Here is an 11,432-nt window from a genome sequence, read left to right on the forward strand (position 1 = left end):
TACAAGGGGCCAATGAACAGACGAGAGGAGGAATACTTCACGGTTGGGGTGCCATGCTGTTGCGAGGATATTATTTGATTTGTAAAAAAAACAACCTCGTTTTTCTGAAGCTTCCTCCCCACTTTCACCATGTGCTGACGGTTCTTCTTTACAGTGCTGCACAGACCAGTTTCCCGCAGGTGAAGGTAACTGGCGAGAAGAGGGCTTGTGTACCAATTATCGAGGTATAAGACTTGCCCACGATGAAGGCATTCCTCGATCATCGTTTTTATCACAGCCCCTGAGAGTCCCAGACTTCCATTTTCTGTGATGTCCGTCTGAACACCTGTGTACAGGACTATGTCCTGCACATACCCAGTCTTACAGTCGCACATCACGAAGATTTTAAAGCCAAACCTGTGTCTTTTGCTGGGGATATATTGACAAAAAGCAATATTACCTCTCCATAGCACTAGACTCGCGTCTATGACGAGCTCTCGGTATGGAGAGAAGGAGGTACGAAATTTCTCTCGAAGGTGATAAAAAACCAGACGTATCCTCCTCATCCTGTCTGTGTTGTTTGCATTAGCAGGGTCAAGGGTGTCAAAAAAATGAAGGCGGGTCAGGATGTACTGAAACGATTCCTTCCCATCACCTTGCCAAAAAATGGTGTCGCCATTACTGAATCCACAGTCCAATACGAGGGAAGCTGATTTTTTTCCAATATCCCCATCAAAAGCGCAAGTGCTAGGAACGCATACATTTCACCCAGGGTCATGTCAGGTTCAAATAATCAGCTGTGTGGTGTCTGTGTTGTTCCCCCACATTTAAATGCAGCAAAGGCGTTGGTCAGGGCCAAAATCTTCAAAACAAACTCCACAGGAAAGTAGTTCCTGAAAAAGTCAAGCCTACTGGAGGTATGGTGAAGTTCAGGGACACTACACCTGGCCTCATTTTCATGGGTGAACAGGTGAATGTGGGGGACAAAGTCACTACCATCCTCCCACTCTCACGTCGTTTTCTCATCATCATCATCGTCTCCGTGTTCCTTTGGCTGTGGGGAAGCATGGGGAAGTGTGGGGAATGGGGGAAGAGTTTCAATTGAGGTGCTGGATGTGGGGAAGGCGGGAAGACTTTGTCCTGAGGTGCTGGGCTGAGCTGGGTCACGTGGAGGCAAGGGAGAGTGCAGGCGAGATGAGTCACTCTCCCCGAACAATGGAACTTTCCCAAATCTTCCACGCTTCCTCCTCACACTTTCCTCCCCACGTGGTGAAATCCTTTGCCTCGCGAATCACCCTTCAGCTGCAGGACTACCTTCCTCCTCCCTTTCCTCCTCATCGTTGTGACGTGCAAGACGACGACATGCAGGTGGCCTCCTACAACATGTTGCCCTAGTGTAGCCCACATACCTGGATATTCTAGGTGAGGGAATTTCGTCATCACTACTACTTTCCTCCTCAGGCTGGATGTAGTCCTTATCATGCACTTCGTCATCGTCCAGATGACTTTCCCCAGTGTAGGGAACCCTCAGGAGGTCCTGAATCTCCTCATCAGAGAGACCACAGCGAGACATCACTGCACTGTATGACTGACACAAGCAGAGTGAGGCAGAGCGAGCGTGAGGCAGGAGCACGTAGCTGTATGGGCCAAGCTACTTGAGAGCAGATAGAGGAAGGGTTGCCCTACAAGCACATAAATTTTTGCTCCCCTAGGAAAATTGCAGTCACAATGAATTTTTGAAATCAAGACCATTTTAAAACGGCACTGGCACTGAGCGTGCAAGTACATCAGACTGTTTTAAAACAGCACTGACACAAGGTGGGTTAAACTTCAAATGAACCATATGATATTTGTAAAAAAAAATAATAATATTTTAATACTGAAATAACCTTCACCAGATTTATTAATAACTGACTTAACTTCTTACCTTCTGCTTCAAAATTGTACATAATTAGCTTCTCTCTCTCTCTCTCTGGAATATTGACATCACTTTTCACTTTCTAGACCTTATGTCAGATTGACTAACTTAAGACTTCTAACACATATTGTAGCCTTGAAACCTGAAATAGAAATTGTATTAACCCTTCCCTCATTTTACGCTTGGAGGAATATGTTATAAACAAAACTATTAATATATATTCCCTGATAACTATTACGAATCGGGTTTCACTATGTGTTCAAACATAAATGATTAAAAGTAGCGTTATCATTTGATAGGGTCATGACTTGATAGTAGTGGAGGGATAGTTAGGACTGTCCGAACAATCCCCCTCCTCAACTGTCCGAATCATCCCGAATCTATGTAATTAATTGATGGGTACCCTCAAGTTTCACCCGAGAGAGTTTAACATTCGTTTTTCATTGCAATATGTTGTGCATGCAACACAGATGCACCCTGACAATGCACAGTTCGATGCTTGGCATATTCATAAATGCAGAGCTTACGATATACACTCAAATTATAACATAGGAGATGCAAAAAAAAAAAAAAAAAAAAAAAAATCTGATCTGCATCAAAAGTGAGGCATTTCTAGCTTGGAGTTTCCGTGTGGTCGAAGTAAACAAACTATCCCACTTTCATGCAAGATCACACGGCCCTAGGTCCCTTAAATTTTTCAGGGAATGCACTGTCCGAACCACCCCACTGTCTGAACCATCACCGCCCTCCCTACTGGCTGAGCATTTTGATTTAGTTACTTCGTTTTCTGTTGCTTCTTTCTTACTGATATTTTTTATCTGTCAATCTTGCCAGTTATCTTTGATGGCATTTCAGCCGCGAAACACTTTAGTTCAATACTCATACTTATTTTCCTGTGCGGTTAAATGCACGACGTTCTGTTAAGTAAGCGAGAGCCTTCTGCTCTACTACGCTCTTCGTAGCGATAATCATTCAGTAAATATAAAGACTATTAAGCCCACAGTGCCTAGAGAGGGCTGCAAAGTCTGAGTGGTAAAATTATATAACTGTAGATCTCTCTCCCTCTCTCTCTCTCTCTCTCTCTCTCTCTCTCTCTCTCTCTCTCTCTCTCACACACAGCAAGACAAAGATAGCTAGTGTCAAGGAAGCTAACAGCCGACATTAAGGAGTACAAAGAGGGTATTTTTAAGCTCTCTTTTAAGGCTTCCTCTCCATGGCAAGCAAGAGAGGAGGAGAAAGGGAGGGAGGGAAAAAAGAGGGAGACTGAGAGACAATCGGAGAGGAAGAGGGGAAAGTAGGGGGGTAAGCAGGCGGTGAGCAGCGAGGGGGGAGTTTAGGCGGGCAGCGGACAGGGTAGACAAAAGTGAAGGGAAGTATGAAGTGGAGGAGAAGGAAGCCGAGAAAATAATAGGGAGGAAATGGGGGTACGGAAGGAAGGAGCTCAGAATAAATGGGTAGGAAGGGAGGGGAGAAGGTAGGGAAGTGGAAGGAAGGGAGAAACGGAAGGGACGAAAGTAAAAAGGCGACGAAAATGGAGGGAAAGAAAGGGATGGAAAGAAAAATGGAAGGAAGGTAAAGAGGGAAGTAGGAAGTAATGAAAAGAGAACGAGGAAAAGGAAGGAGAGCAATATAAATGAAAAGGAAGGAGAGAAAGATGAAAGAAGAGGAAAGATGGAAAGATGAAACAAACGGAAGGAGAGAAAAAAAGAGTGGGAATATTGACGCGAAGAGAAAGGAAGGAGAAAAAAATAGATAATGTCGGATGGAATGTAAGAAAGGAAGAAAGACAGAAGGAAATATACAGAAGGTACGAAACGACGGTAAGCAAAAGACGGAAGGGATAAAAAGTGGTGGGAAAATAGTGAGAAGAGGAAAGAATGAAAGTAATAACAGAGCAGAAGAGAGTGAGAATGGGAATAGAGTGATGTAAAAATTGTAATGTATATATAGAGAGGAGGTACAAAGGAGAGATATAATGCGCAAGAGGAAGAGCCAAGAATAAGAAGTAATATCGCCTAAAAATTAGAAATACAACAATGAAAAGCACCTCCAAAGGTGATGCACAAGAAAGAAAGAACGGAAGAGGAAGAAGAAAAAGAATGTTAAAGAGAGTGAAGGAAGAAGTGAAAGAACAAAAGTATAAAAAAATGAATAATTAAACATAAACAAATGAATCAAAAAAGGAAAAATTAAATCACGGACTCCAGTAGCCAATAGCGCAGGTTCAAAATGGCTTCCTATATATAGGGTATAGGAGCACTCACGCAAAAACTGTGGCACAGCCCAGTTCTCAGCTTATGAACTAAAAGACCTTCGCTATTCAAGTGCAAAAATACTCGTAAAGTCTTGTTAACCCTCGTAAGAGTTTCAAAATCGAACCGCAGAAATATCGATCTTGTTGTTTCTTTCCTTCTTTCCTTTTTCTTCATCACTAAAAAAAAAAAAAAAAAATAGGCATACGCTAGTGTACTATACACCATAATGCTTCTTGTCAAGTGTAGATGTGTCTTTTCATGTTTAGAAAAACATTTAGGCAACGGTTCGCGAGTTACGGCCTGAAAACCGCATGACATAAGTCCGCCATTTTGCGCAATATTGGTTAGCTACAGCTCGCATACAGTTAAACAACGTACAAAAAACACTTATTTTCAAGGGAAGGCACTTGTTTTAGTTTTTCAGTAGCAATGGAGCTATATTCTACAAGTCAACAGCATCATTCTACCGTAGCTAGCTACGGTTTACGACGTTATTATCCGGGACTCAACTTTATTTTTCGACAGCTGTGCTCTCTGCTTCTGTGCAGATGGCTAACAATAGGTTAAACGCTACCTTGAGTACCAGGCAGTCTTGGGAAGTGAGCTAGTTTTCTACAGACTCTCATGACGAAGCTTCAGTGATGCACTTCAGGATATTTCTCCGTTACATATACTGTACGTGCATGCCTGCATGGTGTTACCCATGTGCATGTGCATACATGCATAATATCTCGTGTTTGCCCCAAGTGTGATATAACAGTGCTACAGACCACATTACCATCTCACACACACACACACACACACACACACACACACACACACACACACACACACACACACACACACACACACACACACACACATATAGAGAGAGAGAGAGAGAGAGAGAGAGAGAGAGAGAGAGAGAGAGAGAGAAGTTTGTCATTGTTTTCTCATTTTAATTTAGTGTAATTTGTCATAATTGGGGAAAGCCCCCAGAACTGATGGAGTGTGTGGTGAAATGCTGAAGAATGGGGGAGAGATAGTAGTAGAATGGATGTGGAAGATGTGCAGATTGGCCTGGGAGGAAAGTAGAGTCTCGGAGGATTGGAACTCAGGTATAATTATTCCCTTGTACAAAGAAAAAGGGGAAAAAGAAGTGTGTGGTAATCATAGGGGAATTTGTCTTCTTAGTGTAATAGGAAAAGTGTATGGTAGGATACTTATTGACGGAGTTAGGGAAATAACGGAAAAGAGAAACAGGGAGGCTTTAGGAAGTGAAGAGGTCGTGTAGATCAGATATTCATTCCTAGATCTTTATTGGAAAAGTTTCTAGAGAAGGGAAAGAAGTAGTATGAAGCCTTCATGGATTTGGGGAAAGCATATGACAGGGTGGATAGACAAGAATTGTGGAAAGTATTAAGAATATATGGAGCAGATGGGAAGTTGTTGAATGCTGTGAAGAGAATGAATGATGGTGCTAAGGCTGCAGTGCATGTGGATGGTGAACTGAGTCAGTTTTTCTCTTTGAAGGTTGGGTTGAAACAGGGATGTGTCATGTCTCCACGGTTGTTCAATCTGTACATGGATGGGGTAATAAAAGAGATACAAGGTAGGGCAGTGGATGTTGGAGTGGCCCTAGTGAGAGAGGGTAGTGTTTGGAAACTCCCTGTACTGTTGTTTGCAGATAATACTGTGTTGTTAAGTGAAGACAAGAGGGAGCTGCAAGGCTTGGTGGATGAGTTTGGGAGAGTGTGTAAGAAACGGAAACTAAAGATGAATGTAGGGAAGAGTAAAGTGATTGTCTTTGAGAGAGGTGAAGTCAGTGAATGTACAGTGAGGTTGGATGGTGAGGAAATGCAAAATGTGAGTACGTTTAAGTACTTGGGGAGTGTGATGAGTAAGGATGGAAGTTTGGAGGGTGAAGTGCTTGAAAGGGTACAACAAGGAAGAGAGGTTGCTGGTTCCTTGAAACAGTGATAAGAAACAAGGAAGTGGGCATGGAAGTGAAAAAGTTACTACATGACAGTATTGTGATACCAACCCTAATGTATGGAAGTGAAGCTTGTACGTTGTTGGAAGGACTCAAGAGTGAGAGCAGTGGAAATGAGTTACTTAAGACGAGCCTGTGGAGTCACATGGAGAGACAGGCTGACAAATGAGGATATAAAGGAGAGTTGTGGTGTGGATGTGGATGTGATATGAAGCGTTAGGAGGAACATACTGAGGTGGTGTGGCCATGTGGAAAGGATGCAGGGTGAGACTGACGAGGAGAGTGTATGTGAGTGAGGTGGAGGGGGAAGAGGAAGGGGGAGGCCGAGGATGAGGTGGAGAGATGGTGTGGAAAGGTATATGAGAGAGGGGGCTGTGAGTTGGGAGCGGGGCAGGGAAATGGCGGGGAACAGAGCGACGTGGAGGCGATTTGTTTGTGGCCACTCCGTGCGGGATTAAGGCGTCTGGCAATAGATAGATAGACAGATTGTAATTTGTCATTATTTTCACCTATAATTATATCTCTCAATCTCATACCTTGGAGCCAGACCTAAGATTGTGGCACATGTTTATGCATGCTCAGCATGCGAGCATGAGTACTGAAATCATGCTATGCATGTAAGAGAGAGGTATCCAAATCACATCACAGGATACATGTGCATGCTTGCTTGGGATGCTGGAATCATGTTATGCAGGTAATAACCCAAGTCTAACGCATGCTTTATACATAATTTAACATCCACAAAAAGATCATAAAATGGAAAACAAAAAAATTCTTCTAAAATGATTGTTAAAAAGTAGGAATGGCAAAAGTGCAAAGATGAGAGATGAAAAATGCAGAAACAAGGGCATTCCATCAGCTACTATCACTCGTTTGTGGCCAAGGTATGGAATGTTGAAAAGGGTATAGATCACCAAATCTGCAAAGAGCAGAAGTGTTGAGATAAGAGAAGAAAAAAAGCACAGAACCAAGAGAGCATTCAGGATGGGGGAAGATTTGGAGACCTATACCTATTATTACATCCCACCAGCTACAAGTTTACGGCTAAAGTGTGGAATGTTGTAATGGGTACGGGTCTCCAAATCCCCTCCCATTCTGAATGTTCTCTTGTTTCTGTGCTTTTTTTTCACCTCATATCTCAGCACATTTGTCCTTTGTAGATTTGGAAACCTATCCCCATTGCTACATTCCACACCTTAGCCACAAACATGTATTTGTAGCTGGTGGAATGCTCTTTTTTCAGTGTTTTCTTTTTTTCTTCATGTCTTGTATGGGCAAATTTTGCCATTCCAACTTCCTAACAATCATTTCAGAAGAATTTTTTTTCTTTTCTAGTAAATAAATATGGGAACGTGAGGATGATAATGTGCAGGAAAAAAAATTATATGAGATGGAACACATGTAGCGATGAAAAGAAACAGAATGCAGAGAAAGGCCAAAAGGTAGGATGACAAATATAAAATGAAGAATATTAACACTATCCTGATGAAAAAAAGGAAGGGAGGTAAAAAAGAAAAAGAAAAACGTATGGTCTAGGTGGAGAAAAGAAACCGGGGGATAATAAGGAAAGAATGACGGAAGAGGATAATTTGGCGAGAGGGATTAGGAGAGGACGGGGAGAGAAGGGGTCAGAAGAAGAGAGAGAGAGAGAGAGAGAGAGAGAGACGAATGATGGAGGGAAGAAGGGAAGACATGTGGAAAGAAGGGCGAGGGAAGAAGAATGCGAAAGAAAGAACGGATATGTAATAAAAGAGGAGGAGAAGCGAGGAAAAGAGACAGGAGGAGAGGAACAAAAGAAAGGGTAAAGGAAGAGGAGAGGAGAAGATAGAAGTGGCGTGAGTGATACCTGAATATGGGAAGGACAACAAATTAAAACTGAGTGTACTGGAGGAAGAGAAGGATGAACGAAGAAGAGTGGGAGAGAGGAAGGAAATGAAGGGCGAAAGAGTGTGAGGCGTACTAAGGACAGAGGAGAGCAGAAATGGGATGGTAGGTAGGAAGGAGGGATACGGCAGAACATATAACAGGAATGACGTAGAGAAGGAGAGTGGAGAAAGCGAAGAGGGTGGGATAGGAAAGATTGCTGTAGGAGATATGGGGAGTGAGGAGAGAAGAGTGAAAGGGGTGGGGATGGGATAGAGAGATAGAAAGAAGTAGAAAGGAAGGAGGAAGTAGTATATTAGCAATAAATGCAAGGGATGGGGAAAGAAAAGGGGATGAGAGAGAGAGAGAGAGAGAGAGAGAGAGAGAGAGAGAGAGAGAGAGAGAGAGAGAGAGAGAGAGAGAGAGAGAGAGAGAATACAGAAAATTTTGAAAATGAGAAGTACCGGTATTTGATAGGGTGACGCAAGAGAAAAGAACAAAGGATGAGGAAAAAGTAAAAAAAAAAAAATGTAGAGTGAGGGAAGAAGTGACAGAAACAAAAGTATAAAGGAATAATCAACAAAAAAAAATAAATAAATAAAGATATGAAGAAATAAAGTTTTAAAAAGGAACTAGGGGATGGTAATGTGCAAAAAAAAAAGAAAAAAAAAAGAGAGAGAATGAAGGAAAAAGAGATAAAAGCTAAAGAAGCAAATTTAAAGTGAAAAACATTAAAACTAAAATGATGAGAAAAAACGAAAAAAGGGATAAGAATGAATAGATGCGAATATGTGGTCTAGGTGGTGAAAAGAAACGGGAGGATAATAAGGCATGGATGAGGGGAGAGGATGGTGAGACGAGAGGGGTTACGAGAGGAGGAGGGGGGGGGAGAGAAAACGGGTGAAAAAGGGACGGGAAAAGAGACAGACAGACAGGCAGACAAAAAGAGACAGAGATGAGAGTATAAGGGAAGATGGAGAGAGAGAGAGAGAGAGAGAGAGAGAGAGAGAGAGAGAGAGAGAGAGAGAGAGAGAGAGAGAGACAGAGACAGAGACAGAAAGACAGACAGACAGACTGAGACAGAGACAGAGACAGAGAAAGACAGACAGACAGAGACAGAGAGATGGTAGCCGAGGTGAGAAAAAATACGAATATTGATAAACAGGAGAGATGGAAACAGTAGTAGGGATAGAGAAGAAGATGTGGAGGAGAAGGAGGAGGAGGAGGAGGAGGAGGGGAGAGAGAGAGAGAGAGAGAGAGAGAGAGAGAGAGAGAGAGAGACAGACAGACAGACAGAGGTAGACAGACAGACAGACAGACAGACAAACAACCAGACAGACAGACAGACAGACAGGCAGAGTAGCAAGGATTTACAACGACAAGAAGCGACTGAAAACGTTTTATAGCCATACAATGAAGGTGCTTTAAATTTACCAGGTATAAGTTGCTACTGTGCCAATGGAAGAAAAGAATAATGAAGAGGGAGTAGTACAAAGGAAAGCAAATAGCACCAGACATATTGGTCCTTTCGTGGCTGTTTGGAATCTGGAAGTTTTTCCAAAATAATCTATCAGCTAAAGAGAAGCACAACAATCAGGAAGGCTCTCCCTACCGTCTCCTCCTATTCATAAAGTGCGCGCGGAAAAGGAAGTTTTCCTATTTCGAAAAAAAAAAAAAGAAAAACTGTAGGGAGTAGGAAATTTTTATGGAAACGAGAAAACATTCAATGTACTGTAGCACTACGTCAGGCAAAAAAGAAAAATTAAGCTTTGAGCTGCTCTCATGCAACTTTCATCTGCTTGTGCCCATAGCTGATTCCATGCACTGCATCTCTTATATTCGAAGAAATTGCCTAATTTTGCATGGTTTTAAGGTTTCATGTTAAGTTTCCATCAATGATTCCTCGACCAGTTACAGTTTAAGTTATACAAGTGCTGTTAGCCAGTGATTTTAAATCCAAGAACGTTTTTGAAAATCTCAGCCACTTATCAGAACATATGCGTAGTCTGTAGCGAAAAGGGACCCAATGTCTGCAACCTTTTCTCGCATCTGATATGTCTGATGGTTGGGATTTGCTTAGCAGAAACACCCGTGGACTCTATGAAGCCATGCAATATCCTTCTTCGAGGTCGGCTACATGAACTATACTGAGCATTTCTATGTGGTTGTACAGTAAGAACCGTCCAGAGAGGTTTTCCCACTTACTACCCTCTCCAATGTCAGTTTATCATCCATTTAGTGGTTTCTCCCTGAATTCCCCATGCACGAGTATTTGCAATGAACCTTTGACGAGGAACTTTATCGAATGCCTTTTGGAGGTCAACAAAAAAAGGATGTTAGTTGCTGGGCACTGGATACATTCCGAGTGCACGCCATGGAAAAATTTGATCAGATTTATCAAACAAATAATGCCACCTAAAACCATGCTCAGAGATAGGGAGAGAGGGACTCTCTCTCTCTCTCTCTCTCTCTCTCTCAACATCCGAGTACAACAAAACAATTTTAAGTATTCTGTCACCAAAACCCCCCCCAGATCTCCCCATTCTGAACCTGTCAGGGATACCCGATGGCACTTTGATAGGGTAGACTGGGATGGATTCAGAAATTATCCTGCTGACATTCCATGGCAGTCTTTCTTCTCTATTGACATGAATTCTGCCAAGTCCTACATCAATGCCTTAATACAAACGGATACGGAATTCTCATTCCAAGTCAGCAGTTCATTAAGAGATTACGGCCCGAATTTTTTTTTTTTTTCAAATAACAGAGCAGAGAAAGGAAAAACAAATGAATAAAAAAGTAATCCATTCACCAGATTATTGGTGTCATCCATTCATTAAAAAATCTGTAATAGCTGGAGTGCAACAACTGTAGGTTGAAGTTTAGGGGGAAACAATTCCGGGGAAGCGAGCTCCAAAGAGAAAAAGTTCTGATGGGAGAAAGTTCTGCAATATGACAGTGTGACATTCCAGCCATGAGCATTACCAGATGCCCGTCTTGCACAGGGGAAGGCACGGAGAGGTGGCACAATGGATGCAACTTCGTCTGAGCATTTGCCATAACAGTTTCTGTAAAATAATGCAAGAGGGGCAACATTCCTTACCTCTAGGGGAGGTTGTTAATATGTAATAGCAGGGTTATTTATAATTCTAACAGCTTTGTTCTGAATTATATCAAGCTGCTTTAGTGCAACCTCCTCACATCCACTCCACAAGGTTGAACAATATCCCAAATGAGAGTGCACATGCCACTTATAAAATATAGCCAACTGCTTGTCAGTGAAGCTACGAACTCTGTACAATAATCCAAGTTTCTTTGAGGCAGTTTTAGCAAGTGATGTGACATGAAAGGTCCAGCTGAGGTCATTGTTAAGTGAAACACTGAGAATTTCAATACCTTTGGAGACAGGAATATTAGTAGTAGTGAAGTTAATCTCGGAATCTGG

This window comes from Coenobita brevimanus, chromosome 60 (assembly GCF_032717465.1).
Source record: "Coenobita brevimanus isolate Jiangsu-jjx chromosome 60, ASM3271746v2, whole genome shotgun sequence".
Lineage (NCBI taxonomy): Eukaryota > Metazoa > Arthropoda > Malacostraca > Decapoda > Coenobitidae > Coenobita > Coenobita brevimanus.